This window comes from Acartia tonsa, chromosome 1 (assembly GCF_053477335.1).
Source record: "Acartia tonsa isolate MP-2025a chromosome 1, ASM5347733v1, whole genome shotgun sequence".
Classification (NCBI taxonomy): Eukaryota; Metazoa; Arthropoda; class Copepoda; order Calanoida; family Acartiidae; genus Acartia; species Acartia tonsa.
The window spans coordinates 28229057-28243527 of NC_137260.1; positions in this window are offsets into that span (position 1 = coordinate 28229057).

Here is a 14471-nt window from a genome sequence, read left to right on the forward strand (position 1 = left end):
CCGATTTGATTAGAAGGATCAGTTGGATCTGAAGTAATATTTTGTTTTGATAATAGTCCTCAACAATGCAATTATAATTACTTGAATCTTACACCAGATTAGCATGAACTCTAATAAGGTGAAACTTGTAGCTAGATAAAATAACGATCCTTCCGTCTAACCCCATCCCCTCCTTTCTAACTGGTTTAACAAACTGACCAAAAGATAGAAGACACTTTTTCCCTGACGCTATCACGTATATTCTAAACCCCGAACCACTTCATTATGCAATATACATTTTCCTAGATATTTTGTCTACGGTAGACCATAAGTGTAAATCTTTACAGTACATTGTTTCTATTTGTTAAAGCAACACATATGATAAAAGAAAAGATTCTGTTTAAAGTAAAATGCTTATATTTCAATCAAAATCTATATTTTTGTATTTTTACCGATCCACTTCATTATGCAAATCAAAAGAAAATCAATAAGAAAACGTTTGTTTTGCCCTTTTCTCCACTTTTTAAAATTAATTCTGATAAAATAACAATTTTTAAAGAGATTTATGCATTAATTATAATGAAAAACAGTTTAAGGTAGATTTTATTGATTTTTCTAAATAAGAAGTAATTGAAAAAAAAAGAAATTCTATCCCTATCACTTTAGAGGACAGCTGCCGACCCCCAGTCTTATGGATGAAGCTAAATACATGTAAAAAATAAAAATTTGTCTGAAAAGTATACAAAAATGTTTTTTGATGTGTTAAAATAATCCATTTTAAAATCTTGATTTTGAGGATGATGGCCTTTAAGATGCTCTTACTGGTGGTGATGGAGAGCTAAATGTTATCAAAGTGCATGCCCTTGAAGAAAACTTATATATTGAACTATGGTCCAATTTTTGTAGTCATAGCAGCCTCCAGCCAAGCAATATTAAAAAAGAAAAAAATTGCAATTTTAATTACTAAAATTCATAAAGTAAATAATGTAGTTTTTAGATAATGGTTATATTTCATGTCGAGAGGCTCCACTGGAGGCTGCTATGACTACAAAAAATGGTACATAAGTTAATAGAGAAGTTGTTGTAATGGTCATATACTTAGATAACATTTAGCTCACCTTCACCACCAGTAAGAGCATCTTAAAGGCCATCATCCTCAAAATCAAGATTTTAAAATGGATTTTTTTAACACATCAAAAAACATTTTTGTATACTTTTCAGGGTAATTTTTATCTTTAACATGTATTTAGCTTCATCCATAAGACTGGGGGTCAGCAGCTGTCCTCTAAAGTGATAAGGATAGAATTTCTTTTTTTCAATTATTTCTTATTTAGAAAAATCATTAAAATCTACCTAAAACTGTTTTTCAATATAATTAATGCATAAATCCCTTAAAAAATTGTTATTTTATCAGAATCATTTTTTAAACGTGGAGAAAAGTGCAAAACCAACGTTTTCTCATTGATTTTCTTTTGATTTGCATAATGACGTGGATCGGTAAGAAATAAAAAAATATAGATTTTGATTAAAATATAAGCATTTTACTTTAAAAAGAATCTTTTTCTTTTATCATACGTGTTGCTTTAACAAATAGAAACAATGTACTGTAAAGCTGTACACTTATGGACTACCGTAGACAAAATATCCAGGAAAATGTAGATTGCATAATGAAGTGGTTCGGGGTTTAGATCGATTTTCCCTCAACTTACTCAATTCACGAATTATTGCTGAAAAGGAAAAACTTTTCATTAGTTACGTGAACATAAATTGAAATCCACCCTTTTCATTAAAATTGGAGCGAATGAACCCCTGGGTAAAAATGAATGCCTAACTGCTCTTCTTGAAATTGATGGGAATTCCAAAATATTAACAAATTCTATTACTGGCTTGCATTTTAAGGCGGAGCTTCTGTTGGTAAACTCGCTCTACCTCAATGACAAGGACCAGAATCATGATTCTGACTAACTTTAAGCTTTTTCTGGGTTTAATACAAGTCAATGCAATTAAATTCAAATAAAAATTAAAACAATTACTAGGTCTTTTATCTAGAATAATCCATGATCATCAGTGTACACGGCTCTTTCGTTCAATTTTGTCTATATATCAACATTCTAATTGTATTGTAATTTTTATTTCACATGCAATAACTTACTATAAGTGTTTCCACAGAGCTACAAATAATCATAAGGATTTATTTTAGGAAGTTACAAGCTTTATGAGTACATTTAAGTTAAGAGCTCAGTCTTCACTCAAACACAGAGATGTACATTATATACACCCCCCTTGACCTTGGTATACGCCTCCCCTAATGCAGCCAAGGGGTGGGGCAAGTAAAAAAATCACACCCTTTTTTCCACAATGTATGTCAGTCTGAATAAATCACTACATGTTAGTGTAATATACGATGTTCAGAATATGTATCCAATTGTTTTAATGACACCTCTTGTTTTCTCTAATACACCACCTCGATTTTGGTTAATCGGGTTGTCAAATCTTCTTTTATACTCGTATGAGCTTGGCTATTTATAAATGGTATCATTTTTGTTTATACAAGGATTATACAATAGAACAAAAGTATTGCTTAATATAACCCACTTGCCATTAACAGAAATTAATAATCTATATCATGACCAATTTAAAGGGTTTGCAATAATGCGTGCATTTTTAAAATTCAAATTGCGCGGCTTGTGTTACTAGTAGAAAAATGTTACGCATACCGTTAGAATTGTCATAAACTCTAGTTTTTGGAAATATATGTATCATATTCATGCTATTTGTAGTACAGAAGCTTCGTTGGAAAATGTGAGAAAGGTTGAAAAGTTTTAAGAAAGTTGGGACATTTTACTACGTAGCTCCTAAACCATATGTAGCACAGGAATAGTTATTAAACATCCAAAAACTATAGTTTATGACGATTCTAACGATATGTATAACATTTTTCTACTTTAAACACAAGCCGCGCAATTTAAATTTAAATAAATGTACGTATTTTTGCACACCTTTTAAATTCGTCATGATCCAAAAATCTTCAAAAAATAGGTTCTTTGAAAAAAAACCCGGTTTTAAGGCATAATTTGATGGAAATCGCCAAGTATTTTTTTCTTATACAAAACTCCCCAACCCAATGAAGAAATTAAGACATAGATTATTAATTTCTGTCAATGGCAAGTGGGTTATATAAAGTAATACTTTTGTTCTATTAAAAAAACACCCTGTATTTCACTACACGAGCAAAGTAATCTGCTAACTACAGATACCAAAGTTTAGTTTGCTGCTAGATAACTGCCTATAAAGTGTGGTTTTAGCTTGGTTTGTGATATGATCTAATGGTTATTTTCAATGGCACATTTTGTTATCATGCAATTTTAGTTCACATTTAAGTAGAAGTGAGATGGAAATAAAAAAAATATGTAAAGTTAATTTTAAAATATTATAAAAAAACTTATTCACATTGCAAAGGATTTACCAAATTGAGCTCATAATAAAACTAAACTAAATTTTAATTTCCACTTACTTTGCTATATCTAAACAGGCTCATCCTTGTTTCTAAAATCTATAAATAATTTTTTATTTTCATATTAAAATATTATTGAATAGCATTATCAATATGGAAATGATTATATTATATCAGTGTATTACAGGCAGGCATACAGAGATCTTAATAAATTTTCATTCAAATAAAAGCTTTAAAATGTATTTTAAATCTGATTGGGAGAAATATCTTACTCAGAATTGTTTGTCAAATTGGCATAATCCTTGTCCCTTGCTGTTGTACATAGATACTCTAAAATTAACAAGGATGACAACATCCATAAAAGCAAAGCACTGAAACGGTAGGACAAACGGACATTAACACTTGTCTAGTGTCTGAACTGAATAATCAGAATATAAAAGTATCGAAAGAGTCGAATCCAAATTGTAAGTAAATTTGTTGAAAAACTGCTTGATACAGGATAATGTTTTGGACATACTTACATTTTTAGAAATTGATTATAGAGTTGCTTTGCTTATACTATTGTTCTTTGTCGTCCCAGGAATTAATATACCAAAAATCAGATCAAACGGATAATTAGATCACATAAAAATTTGTTGTTAAAAAGTAGAAAAATCAACATGTTTAATATGGACATACGGACATTCTAGTAATGATTATAGAGTTGCTACGCTTTCTAAATCGTACCTAACTACTACAGGAATCATCATGCAAAGTTTGAAATCGATAGGACAATTCTAACATGCCTAAATTAACGCATAAAAGCTATCTATCTCGGACGGACCGACCCTAATTATAGAAAAGCTTCGCTTTTAACAAGGATGACAATATGTTAGTAGCAACGGTAAACAAATGAATACGGAAAATCACAGATACAGTGATGAAAATAAATGACAAACAAAACTTTTCCCTTATTTTGGATGTAATTGATTCTAGTCAAATTTCGGTGCATTTAGATTACAGCTTATCTAGATCTAGATTTTTGAATATTTATCTTAATCTTGTTCCAACACTTAATAACAATAATATAAACATTAATACTCTTCCAAATTAGTTAAAACAATTCAGTTGGGAGCATCAAACAAGAATTTATAAATTAATTTCTTTAAAATCTATGTTAAGATCAACTGTTACAAAAAAAATATCAAAATTCCGCATTTTTAGTTTCCCAGGAGCCATGAGAAGTTATACTGTAAAAGACAATTGTATCAGTGTAGTTCAGTTTAGCGAGATCCTTTGGTAAAAACAGACACATTTCTGTCAGACATACAGACCATATTTTAGAGAATGGATGTTTATGTCTTGTACATTTCAGTCTCTTTGTATCTAAAGATCTCATAAACTGCTCAACTGAGATGCTTCAATGACGCTTCTTGTAGTTTCAGAAGTTTTTCTATTTTGATGTGGGTATCTCCTCCTACTGCCCTAGAAAAGAAATTGCTCTAGTAAAATAACCATCCCTATCTTCACAAAAAAAACTTAATTTTGATATCCTAGTACTTTCTGTTGTTAGTGTGCTAATCACCACGCATGGCTCCTCTTTAGTTTGTCATCTGGAGGTTCAGTTGCAATAATTAACTAAATACGGTGAATATACTTTCGGACACGTAAAGACCCATTAAGATAACCAATCAAGTTTAAATTATGAACTCATAGTTTCATTAGAGTTCGAAACAAGGGTTTCATCTGTAACAATTTCCTAGAAGTGCACTCCGTTCCTTACTCCTTGGAAGTTAACAAGAAAGAAAAAAAATATATTTTTCTCCTGACTATGAAGTTTGGATGTCTGATATTTTTGGGTGTAGATTCCCCAAACTTAGGCATTGCATCCGCATTTCATAACATTCACAGTAAGCCGCCGCTTGACTGTTTTTTTTTGCCAATTTTATATTATTCATTCTTATTCCATAACTTTTAGGGCTCCTTTATGGCATCATAAACTGGGAAATAGTTTTAAATAGTTGGTAAAATTGATGGAAAAAAAGCAGATGGGAAATTGCTATAAAAATTTGATGATTAGCTGATCAATTAAAATTCTGTCTTTCTATGAGTCAATTAATATAATTTCAATATTGTGTCTTCGTTCTTTTTGTCATCAACTTGTTAAAACAAGAATGACAACATCCATAAAAGCGAAGCTCTGAAATGGAAGGACAAACGAACATTAACATTTGTAGATTGTCAGAACTGAATTAGCAGAATATAAATGTATCAGTACAAACAACTGACAAATGATACTGTTTGAGGACTTACATTTTTGGGACTTGTTTATAGAGATGCTTCGCTTATAACATTGTACCTTGTTGTAATAGAAATCAGTTTTCAAAAAATCAGAAGAATCGGATAATTTTAACATACAAAAATTTGTTGTAAAAAAAAAGTAAAAATCGACATGTTTAAAATGGACGTACGGACATTTTGGTATTGATTATAGAGTTGCTACGCTTTCTAAATTTTACCTAACTACTACAGGAATCATCATGCAAAGTTTGGTATCTAACCTGTTTAAATTAACGAAAAGTGTGAACTCTCTGGGACGTCTAATTATAGAAAAGCTACGCTTTAAAAAAAATTTTATGTACAATTCTGAAAAAAAAGATTAAATGATAGTTTAACAAAAATAGTTAATTGTAGACCTAATATCGAGTATTAAATTCTAGATTTTAATCCATTAAGGCCTAGATACCAAAAATGTTTCTAACTGCATGTAAGAGTAAGTAAAGACGGTAAAACTAAACTCTAATCTAAAAGAGAAGCTTTTCTATAATTAGGGTAGGTCCTTCCATCCATACGTCCGTCTGGAACGGATAGCTTATTTTTTGTTAATTAGGCATGTTAAAATTGTCCTATCGATTTCAAACTTTGCATAGTGATTCCTGTAGTAGTTCGGTACGGTTTAGAAAGCCTAGCATCTCTATAATCATTACCAGTATGTACGTACGTCCATTTAAAACATGACATTTTTTAACTTTAAAAAAATAGTTTTTATGTATATGACATAATTATCCGATAGATCTGATTTTTTTAATACTAAATACTAGAACAACAAAGTACAACGTTATAAGCGAATCATCTCTATAATCAAGTCCTAAAAATGTAAATGTGGCCTTAAACATTACCTGTATTTATTTAGTTTTATAACGAATTTATTTACAGTTTTGTTTCGACTTTTATACATTTATGTTCTTATTATTTAGTTCTTACACTCTACAAGTATTAATGTTCGTTTGTCCTACTGTTTCAGAGCTTCTCTTTTATGGATATTGTCATTCTCGTTTGTTCTAAAAATTATGCGTCATATTTTGGGGTATGATTGTACTTTTTTTTGATTTATCTATTATTGATTCCCAATAACATAATTGCTAACACGCAATTTAATTTTCTGGGGAAGCCCGGATTTAAAATTAGATTTAGATGTTTTCATCATGTTATATTATGAAATTATTTCATTCGCGAAGATATTCCATAATTGTGTTTAGTGTTCGGTAGCCGCTTACTTTTTAACTGTAGCTCGGTAACGGATTGTATAAGCGGCTGTAATTACTTATTCGGCTATCAGCCGTAAACATCTGCAACTTTTAGCAGCTGCTGAGTATCCTAAGAAAATACTGCGATATTGCTGCAGCTTCGTGATGAGCAGGTCGCAGCAGACCCAAGGGTTTTCTGTCTTCATATATATTTCATATGTAAGAAAGAATTTGATAGATTTATTAGTCATGTTTTAGTCATCTTATTTTTCCATATTCTTAGCTTATGTACTTATTTGACAAACTTGTCCCTTGATCAACTGGGTGGGAGGGAAAATTGGACTTTAGATTATAGGATACCCAAAGTTTTATAAACACGTCAACTTATCAGTTAGCTGAAAATCGTTGAGTCATTTATAAAATCTTGATTGATTCGTTTAAAGTCACAGTGCTCAAACCTTTCACCAAATAACTTCTATAAAAACAATCTTGTCCATCCAGGGATATGCAAAATCAGGTAAGGTCCAGAGCTGGATCTTTAAAAGCATAGCCGTTGCCGTAGTCGTGGTCAGAGTTACAGCCACCAACCTAATAGCGATCTTTAAATCATATTAACCACGCGTTGCCGTGGCCACAAAAAAAAATGCGATCTTTAAATGTGTAGCCGTTGGCGTGGCTGTAGCCGTGGCCGTAGTCATGGCTGTAGTTTAGCAACGCTGTGGTCACTTTTATCGTGGTTAACCACGCTACGACTACGACCACGCGTTGCCAATATGATTTAAAGATCGCATTTTTTTTTGTGGCCACGGCAACGCGTGGTTAATATGATTTAAAGATCGCTATTAGGTTGGTGGCTGTAACTCTGACCACGACTACGGCAACGGCTATGCTTTTAAAGATCCAGCTCTGGACCTTACCTGATTTTGCATAAAACAAATCTTGAAGAAACATCCAAACGTCACAGCATACATGAACACACACGCCTAAAATGGAATAAACACACCCTCATACTGGCACTCACACATCTCAAATTACTACATAGCCAATTCAACCTGAAACAGACACCCCCTTAAACTAGTACACACACACCCCATAATGGTATGCACCCCTTAAAGTAGTCCATACACCCCTCAAAGTGGTACATACACCCCTCAAAGTAGTACATACATCCCTCAAAGTGGTAAATACACCCCTCAAAGTAGTCCATACACCCCTCAAAGTGGTACATACACCCCTCAAAGTAGTACATACATCCCTTAAAGTGGTACATACACCCCTCAAACTGTTACATGCACATTGCAGACCTCAAACTGGTACACTCATCCCTCGAATTTGTACACACCACTTAAACTGGTTCACACACACCTCAAATTGGAACTCACTACCCCTCATACTGATACACACTTCTCAAATTACTACGTAGAAAATTCGAACTTGTACAGACACCCTGTCAAACACCCCCTCAAAGTGGTACACACACACCTCAAACTGGTAAACAACCCCCTCAAACTTGAAAACACATCCCTCAAATTGGTAAAAATAACACCTCAAATTGGTACTAATGTTGTATAGGTAGCCGATGACTTTTGGGTATGGGTATGTCAATTTCTAAATTTATCATAAGCTAATAAACTGTAGATGTTCTAATTGAAAATATGGGATAATGCGAAGTTAATAAAAATATGCATGATGCAAGCCAAATTATATTTGGGGGTCACTGCCATGCAATGCAGGGACCCTCATATATAATTACACTAGTCCCCAAAGTTATATAATAACGCTTCTTATTCGTTGGATTCACAACTTTGGAGATTTCTATTGGATTTTGATTGGTATGTTCACTGAGGTGCAGACGTTTCAACCATTAATTGTAATCTACAGAAGTGGTATTTATGTGTATCAATATTAGGGATGTACACCAATTTATCGGCCATTGTCTTATCCCTTTAGATCCATGAATGCAATGTACAAATTGTATACATACATAACAAGGATGACAACACAACATTCATAAAAGCGAAGCTCATCAAACCACTAGTAAACATACAATAAAAGTATATATTGACAGCACTTTCCATAAACAAATGTAAATTATTTAGAAATTAGAAATCGATGTTAATCTGACATTCTTACATTTTGAGACAAAATTATAGAGATGATACGATAATAACACTATTCATTGTCATCCTAGACATCACCATTTTCCAAATCAAATTATTCTGAATTGATACAATTATAGTAAGCTGCGTAGACTATCTACAATTGTACATTAATATTGATCAACAATACCTCTGTCTTACATTCTGTATTTAAAATATAAAATTTTCAAAAAGAGCCGAATCAATTCTTTACAATTACAAGAAAAATCCTACATTGGGAAGTTTATTTATCTTTCTTTGACTTATTCCCATTTTCTTGAAATAATGTAAGAAAAGTACAGACTAAAAACTTCCATTCAGTGCACTTTTAAGAAAGAAATTTAGCAACGTTAATTTTAGAAAGAATTTTTACGCCGAAAATTTAGGCAAGGGACCAGCAGCCGAGCGTCTGACTCTTTGTGTGCATTACAAATTTTGCCTTATTAGGAACAGATTTAGGAAAACAGTAAGTGTCGAACTATGACGTCAGAAAAAATTAACAATTAACCAATGAGAGGCCGCTATATATTTTACCATTGTGAATACTGGCTTCTCATTGGTTAATTTTTTCTGGCGTCATAGTTAGACACTTTTACTGTTTTCCAGATTTAGATATTCAGTTTTTTGTTTAGTAACGAACCCACCCTATAACAATTATTGTGTCAGAGATACCGGTTATCGGAATTTTTGTACTAACCCTTCAATATACACATGAGAAATTTTAAAATCGGAATACAGAAGGGTTTATTATGTTTATTAAGGATATGAATCAGTTTATCGTCAATTGTCTTATCCCTCAAGATCTCAGAGTATTGTGAGGGAAACATTGTTTAAAACACGGACATTTCAAATGATATTTACAATGTAGATGTAATCAGAGATCTAAAGCCCAGGTTGTCCTTAGTATAGGTAGAATTTTTTTTTTGTATTATAAAAATTATACAAAACATACAAAAGTACTATTGTATCAATTTTTTTAAAACTTTGTACAGTACATTTTTTTTGGCAAAGTCCCCTTGTACATGTTGTATCAATTTTGTATACAATAGTACTTTTCTGGTTTTTTTTACTAATTAGTATATTTTTTTTGTATTTGTTGTACACTTTTTTTTTCATTTTCGTACTAATACCATTTTCCTGATTGTATATCTTGTATTCATTTTTTGTACAATAGTATTTATTTCAAAAATTTGGCAGAGTCCAAACATTTTTTACTTTACTGAATATTTTAATATGTATACTAAAGTAACAAAAATAATTAGGTTATAATTTGTGGATTTAAAACAGTTTTTTGTTTCATGCTTATTATATTAATTTTTTTATACAATAGTACAAAGTTTTGGAAATTTTGCTAAGTCCAAATTTTAGGACTTTGCCTAAAAATGAACATAGTATTTATTGTATAATTTTTTTTGTATGATAGTATATTTCAAAAATATTTTCCATTATTCCAATATTTTGACTCTAACAAAATTTTAAAAATGTATACAATTGGACAACCAAAAACATACAATAACCTAAATTTTGATAAGTTCCAAAACTGAGGACTTAGGAAATATTTTTAAAAACATTTTTTGAATATGAAAAGAAATTTAGAATTTGACAAAAAAATTGTTTAATTCTACAATTTTAATTTTATTTTTGAGTCGAATTTTTTTTTAAGTAAAAAATTTTGGGACTTAGCCTGATAATTGAAAAAGTGTACAACTTATACAAAAATTAAATATGTTACTATTAAACATAAAAGTACTATTGTAGACAAAATTGATACAACATGTACAAGGAAAAGATTAATGGACTTAGCCAAAAAAAAAGGACAGTACAAAATTACAAAAATAATACAATAGTACTTTTGTATATTTTGTATAATTTTCATAATAAAAAAAAATTCTACCTGATATAGTTCAAATTTTTGTGGCTAGGTGTCTTTCACTTTTTAGAAATTTTTTTTTTTTTAAATATTGTCTAACTCTACAATTTCAATTTTGTTTCTTGTTTTTTTCTAAGTACAAAAATGGACTGTACAAAATTACAAGAAAATAATACAATAGTACTTAAATTCCGAGAGCCGGCTCATTGGGACAATTTTTGAGAGCCATTGTTGAATCTTATATGTAAAAGATTTTAGCTAAGATAAGCACCAAGTCATAAATACCTTGATCTAGAGATAAGCATTGGGATCTAATATGTGGTGGCTCTAAATATTTTTTTAGAGACAGTTTAAGAGTTTTTACATATGAAGACCCAAATATATATTGTTTAAATCACACAACCTTTCCAAAGTTTTGATAAAATTGATTAAAAGGATGAAATTATTCAAAATTATCACAGCAGGATAAGTAATAATAATATTTTTTATTTTATTTTTCAGTATTCAGAATGAAATGAAACTATATGAAATAATTTTCATTTTAGTATTTTTTTTTTACAAAACCGAAGTTTTTCTACATATAAGTTAAGTCCGTCCGCCTGTCCGTACGACACTTTTTGTCCTTTTTGACGAACATTGTCAAATATAGAGTGGCTGTACATAAAAATTGCTGAAAATTATATCTATCTATCTATCTATCTATCTATCTATCTATCTATCTATCTATCTATCTATCTATCTATCTATCTATCTATCTATCTATCTATCTATCTATCTATCTATCTATCTATCTATCTATCTATCTATCTATCTATCTATCTATCTATCTATCTATCTATCTATCTATCTATCTATCTATCTATCTATCTATCTATCTATCTATCTATCTATCTTTCTATCTTTCTATATATCTATCTATCTATCTATCTATCTATCTATCTATCTATCTATCTATCTATCTATCTATCTATCTATCTATCTATCTATCTATCTATCTATCTATCTATCTGTCTATCTATCTATCTATCTATCTATCTATCTATCTATCTATCTATCTATCTATCTATCTATCTATCTATCTATCTATCTATCTATCTATCTATCTATCTATCTATCTATCTATCTATCTATCTATCTATCTATCTATCTATCTATCTATCTATCTATCTATCTATCTATCTATCTATCTATCTATCTATCTATCTATCTATCTATCTATCTATCTATCTATCTATCTATCTATCTATCTATCTATCTATCTATCTATCTATCTATCTATCTATCTATCTATCTAGCATAATTCCTATCTATCTATCTATCTATCTATCTGTATATCTATCTCTCTTTCTATCTAGCATAATTCCTAAATAGCCTAACAATGACATTTGTAAAATTTGCTTGGAAATTTGTATTGATCCTACTTAGTTGACATACATACACACATACATACATACAGAACAATAAATTAATAAATAGGACAGGTTGTCTAATTAGAAAAAAAAATATGTTAGCTAGTGTCGCATTCCCCCCATTAAAATAACATAAAACCTATGATTTACCTTTAAAACCGCTCGGAAAATTTTGCAATAATCGTTAACAAATAAAGTTATACAATAAAAATATTGAAACAAGGATGATAATATCTGTAAGTAGCGAAGCTCTTAAAAAACAAATTAACCTTTTATCTTAATTAGCAAAAGTGGAAAAACGCATTTCCCTATAAAAATTTATTTCCTTTAGAGCATCCTCATATAATGGATGCTCAATTGTATAGGACCTATTAAAAGTTACATTGTAAAGGAGAATCACATTGATTTTGCGTTTAGTACAGACAGACAGACACAGATCCTGATACTTTATTTTAGGTATTAGCGGCTAGGCTTTTATTTTTATTAGAAGAAAAAGGCACATATCAGACGAATATTGATTTAATCTTACAACCAATCATTATTACAAACTTTTGTGGTTCAGAGAATCAACAGAACAATTCTTTTATAATACATAAACTCTATATTCGTCACTAAAAAGTACGTACGTCCATTTAAAGCATGAAAGGACAACAAGTTAAATATTATAAGCTAGGCATCTCTATGGTAAAATCCTAAAAATAAAAGTTTGTCCTTATTTAATTTATTTTGCAACAAATTTATGTTGTCTGATTTTGTCATCCTTGTTTTGGTAAATTTATTTGCTGTATAAAATAATTTTTCATTTTTTTTAAAAATTATCTAAAATAATCCTTATATTAAAGAAACAGGATGTGTGTGTGTGTTTGTCTGTCTTTGTGTATCGAAGGATCTTGCTAACCACCGAACTGAGATGGTTCTCCTTTACAATGTAGCTATTCATAGGTCCTGGTAAGGTTCATAACTATTTCGGGGGAGGGTTCCACCACCCTCTGTTACAATACTAATAACCTTTTGATATTAATTCTATGTAAAATCGTACATGAAAACTTTTTACATATTTAAGGAGTTAGGAAACATAGAACAATCTTATAAGGCAACCCTTACAGATCGGGGGGGGGGGGGCTCCAGGACCCCCCCCCCCCCTCTAATTTTTTCAATCTCATTTTTTTTGTAGGTAAGATGGAGAGCTGTGACTTTTTAAGTTTAGTAATTATACGTCAGCAAGAGTTGATTTTATTAGGATATCTGTTCTGTGTCGGTCGTGGTGTCCGGTCAAAGTCGGTTGGGTAGCACCAAAATTAGAAAAAAAACTTAAATAAATCTTAAAATAAATAAATTCTACATTATGACTTTTGTGTATAAGGTACAAACCTAATTTTTTTTGATGAATACTTAGATATCAATGACCTTCTGAGAAAAGTGGTGTTATGACCGTTTGACCGCTCCCTGACCGACTTTATGACCGATTTTTGTCCGGCTTTTACTACAGATATATATCATGAATATCGTTGCTTCTATTACAGCTAGAGACCTATAATTTTTTTTGGTAAATCCTTGAATAACAATAAACAGATAAAAATGTTAATTGGCGCCGCCAACCGCTGTTTTACCGCCGTAACCGCCGAAAATGGCGGTTTCCGTTATTTGCCGTTTTTCGGCTCTGATCAGAAAAAGTAATTTTTTTGTTATGAAAAATAAAACTTCGTCCTAAAATTTTGCCATCCTAGCTGCAAAATTGGCCGCGCTACAGCTGTTTTAAAATTTAGCGGCTGGCCGCTAAAAAGCGGTTAAGGAGCGGTCTGACCGCTATGACTAGAAAAAGTAATTTTCTCTAAAAATACACATGAACCACCAGAAAAAAATTTTACGTCGTTATCTGTAACAGGAGCCAAGATAGAGGGGGGCTCTTGAAGCCCCCCCCCCCCCCCACCGATCTATTAAGGTGGGAATGGGGGCCCGATCTGTAAGGGTTAAATAAGAACATGTTAAAATAGTCCTATAATGACGTCATTAGATCCATCTCTTTTTAAGGGGTTTCCTTTCCCACTTCTCCTCTCACCTCTCCCTGACGTCATGTCATAAGGAAAATTTTCTAGGACACTATCAACATGTTCT